This window comes from Lathyrus oleraceus, chromosome 3 (assembly GCF_024323335.1).
Source record: "Lathyrus oleraceus cultivar Zhongwan6 chromosome 3, CAAS_Psat_ZW6_1.0, whole genome shotgun sequence".
NCBI classification, from domain to species: domain Eukaryota; kingdom Viridiplantae; phylum Streptophyta; class Magnoliopsida; order Fabales; family Fabaceae; genus Lathyrus; species Lathyrus oleraceus.
The window spans coordinates 466837930-466842056 of record NC_066581.1 but is presented as its reverse complement, the minus strand read 5'-3'; the positions used below and the strand labels follow the sequence as shown (position 1 = coordinate 466842056).

General features: G+C 36.7%; 1 non-coding gene across 1 annotated transcript; it reads right to left on the bottom strand.

Moving 5' to 3' along the window:
• Positions 1 to 3659: 3659 nt before the first annotated feature.
• Positions 3660 to 3766, bottom strand: LOC127133708 (small nucleolar RNA R71). The gene has a single exon (XR_007807658.1). It is a non-coding gene; the product is annotated as a small nucleolar RNA R71 (small nucleolar RNA).
• Between the last annotated feature and the right edge of the window lie 361 nt (positions 3767 to 4127).

Genomic DNA, 4127 nt, shown 5'->3' with positions numbered 1-4127 from the left:
AGTAGATAAATTAATTTCAATAACCAAAACTCCTGAAGTTGGAGTCTCCACTCCATTCTTCTTATCTTCCAAGTACTTTGGGCAGTTCCTCTTCCAGTGTGTGGTCTTACCGTAATGGAAGCAGGTGCCTTCTTTTTCTATGCTTCCACTAGGCTTCAAAGCAGCAATAGTGGGTTTGGGTTTGGCAACTTCCTTGCCTTTCCCTTTATCATGTTTGAGGATAATCCTCATGTGTCGGTACCAATCCAGAAAATTTGTCCTAGACAATTTTTCCTTCTCAAGGTTTGATCGCAATATGTTGTTAGAGGTGTTTGTTGTCATGGTTATCTACACAAGGATTAATGAAAATATAAGTATCATTGACATATTTAATTAGGCCTTTAATTAAACATGCTCCCACTATTTTATTCAAAACAAATGACCCTCATCATTTGATTCGGAAAATCCCGTTGGAAGATTTTCTAGTGGGTCGAGATCCATACTTCACTTCGTTCTAAGTCCGTCTAGGCGGATTACACAAAACTAGGTTATTTAGGTAGGAACTCCTTCCAATTGTATCTCATACAACTCTCGAAAATTTCAGTTGGGTGAATAACTCCTTATTCCAATCCATCATATGGATCATTCCCAACTCTTGCTTCTAAACATATATATAATCTTATTATAATTTGTTTAGTTAAGTTTGACCCATTGTTTTAACAGTTGGATATTACAATTATCCCATCGCACCATACTAATATAGAACATGCACCTCGCGTAGGCGAAACCTACATTATTCGATACTAGTCTTGATGAGTGTTAAAACTTGGAAAGCATAAACTTAATATTTATTTTGAGGGAATTGCAATTTTTTTGATCTCACCGGCTTGTTTATCATATAAATCGTCTCTCACATGCATCAACATACATTCACATGCATCAACATACATATAAACATAATGAAACATTTATGGCCCCTAGCGCAATTGTTCTCCCAAGCCAATGAGAGAACCTAAGCTAACCTAACAACGATCTAAGCTTCTCCAAGAAAGATCTTCAAGGTTGTCCTCCTTTGACACTAACTTCTTTGCTTTCTTCATATCATTACATTACAAAAGAAACTCGTTTTACATACGAGGGAGTGAGATGAGAAAAAGAAGTTACATTTGGGAGACAAAGAGAGAGGCACGACACGCAGGTCGTATTTTAAAACCCAAAGCAGAATAAAGGTGATAACATGAAACTATATCACATTTTTAGACTTGATTTAATTAAATTATATCGTTATTTGATTCAATTTATTTCATATTATTCGATATTACTCGGTATTTTCTTATTATTTATTTCAGGTATCATTATTTAAAGCACGTGTGAAAAAGAAAGAAAAGGGGTGCAAAAAGAAGATTTTCTAGGAAAAGCAGCAAGCTGAAGCACCAAAGCCCAACCCACGCTTGGAACAAAAAAAAAGATTGCTGTCACGATCGCAACAAGCACGTGCCGATCGCCACGTCTTAAAACCTAGTGTTACGACCGTAACACATAGTGTGACGGACGTCACACATTCCATCCTATATTTTAGGCTTTACGTGCGTAACGGAGTGAACGGTTTCCCCTAAATTCTCTCCTGCACTCGTAGACGTTTTGAACCACACTGAAGACCCATTCGAGGAAACAGTTATTTTGGGAGGTGAATATAAATAAACCTCACAAAAGCCAATTGAGGCTCTCTCTCTTCTCCGTACAATTTTTCCAGCATTATTTTTCCAGCATTATTTTTCCAGCACAATTTTTCCAGCATTATTTTTCCAGCATTCTAATTTTTCAAGCAATTTATTTTCTTTTCTTTTCTAGTTTAATTTCCGAAGCATACAATTTATTTTCTCACGATAGTTTCTACACCGAAAATTATTGTGTAATTTTTACTGGATCTAACCTTACGTTAGATCATAGTATTTTATTTCCTTGTTTTTACTTTCCTATCTGATCGAGAATTGTGAAGAACAAATCCAACCGACTTGTGGTGGAGTGTTCGAGCACCGAAGCTAGGAGATAAAATCCATATTTTTAGTATTTTTCCAGGTTCATTAATTAATTAATTTATCGTTTTAATTTACATATGCTTTGCTCCGCTGCTTATATATATTGTTTGTTTGATATCGCCGTATCTATGCATGATTATTGTTTATGCATGTTTATCATGTCTGGCTAATTAATTTAGATATCGGTATGTAAAGTAAGCGGAATAAAGGAATCCAAATTGAGTTGGTTTAAATTTATTTCAGAATATAGTCACTCTTTTTCTGGTCTCAATTTACAAAGTTAATACCAAGGTTTTTGTACGAGAGTAAAAGACATAAAGAAGTTAAAATCAATAGAACGACGATTCGAGCTTTTAACTTGACAGTGTAAATTGAACATTAACTTTAAATCAGGGCAAAAGCAATTTTTAAGGTTAATTAAATTCGAATCATTTTCAAAAATTATTTTTAAAAGTTAAATGTGAGGACGAGAGTTAAGCATTTAAGTTTAATCATATAATCTAAGTCAACAGAGCGAGAGTTTGAGACGAGGGCATTTAAACGGTTAGTATTTTCTCAAAAGGAGTTTCTATAGATTCTATTATTTTCAAAAGTGATTTTAGATTTAACGAAATAGTGAGAGCGTACGTTAAAATATAAAGTCATAGTCTAATTCAACAGGAGTTTGAGGAAAATACTTTTAATTAATAGTGTCTACTGAAAAGACTTATTTTAAAATTAAGAAAAAGACCAACGAAGATTTGATTCCCCAATTACGACGAACTACATACTGATATCCCTATTATTTGATATTTTAGTTAGATCCAAATTTAGTTGTACTTTTCCCCCTAATCATTAAAGTATCAAACGCCTTAGCTTTACGCAGTAACCCTAGAAAAACGGTAGATCGATTCATTAAGTCCTTGTGGGATCGATATCTTTTAAAACTACGCGATTAGACTGTGCACTTGCAGTTAGTACCCCGATAGACTCATAAAGTCGCGATCAAGTTTTTGGCGCCGTTGCCGGGGGCTTTTATTTAGTCGATATCGTAACTCTTCTGTTACGCTGTAGAGACTAAGGCAATTTTTATTTTTTTCCCTTTTTTCGTTGATTTGTATGCCACACACTCGCTCACAAGGCGAGCCGTACTACTTACGAATCAACGACGTCGAACGATATCTCCGATTATTACGACGAATTCGGGAGTATCGTGCTAGAAACAATCTTCCTCCAATTGAAGTTCCTGATATCAAAAATCTCCTTCCTTTAACGATACCAGTGATGGCCGAACCAGCTCGTGCTCTTCGAGATTACGCTGCTCCATCGCAGGATGAGCCGCATTCGAGTATTGCTCCTCCCGCAATCGAAGCGAACAACTTCGAACTTAAACCTTCGCTGTTGCAGGCAGTGCAACAAAATCAATTTTCTGGAAATCCTACCGAGGATCCAAACCTTCATTTATCCGTATTTGTCCAATACGCTGACACTGTTAAAGCTAATGGTGTCACTTCAGAGGCAATTCAACTTCGTCTCTTTCCTTTCTCGTTAAGAGATAAAGCTAGAAGATGGCTTCAGTCTCTTCCTTCCAACTCAGTCACCACATGGAATGAGTTGAAGAAAGTCTTTCTTGCCCGATATTTTCCTCCAAGCAAAACAGCTATGTTGAGAGCCCAAATAAATGGATTTAAGCAAAAAGATAACGAATCTCTTTTCGAACCATGGGAAAGATACAAGGACATGATGAGACTTTGCCCACACCATGGTTTAGAGGACTGGTTAGTAATTCACACCTTCTATAATGTTCTCTTGTACAACACAAGGTTAACAATAGACGCCGTCGCCGGTGGTGCGCTTATGGATAAACCTTACACCGAGGCTTATCAACTTATCGAGAGCATGGCCCAAAATCATTATCAGTGGGGAAGCGACCGAACAGTGGTAGAAAAACCTCAAACAAAAGGTGGCATGTACGAGATAAGTAGCCTTAATCATGTTAATGCAAAAGTGGATGCTCTTTCCCAGAAAATTGAAAGTTTAAATGTATCACCTCCAGCCACCGTGGTTGCCGTAACTCAAAATTGCGAGGTCTGTGGAATTCAAGGTCACACGCCTACAGATTGTCAACTC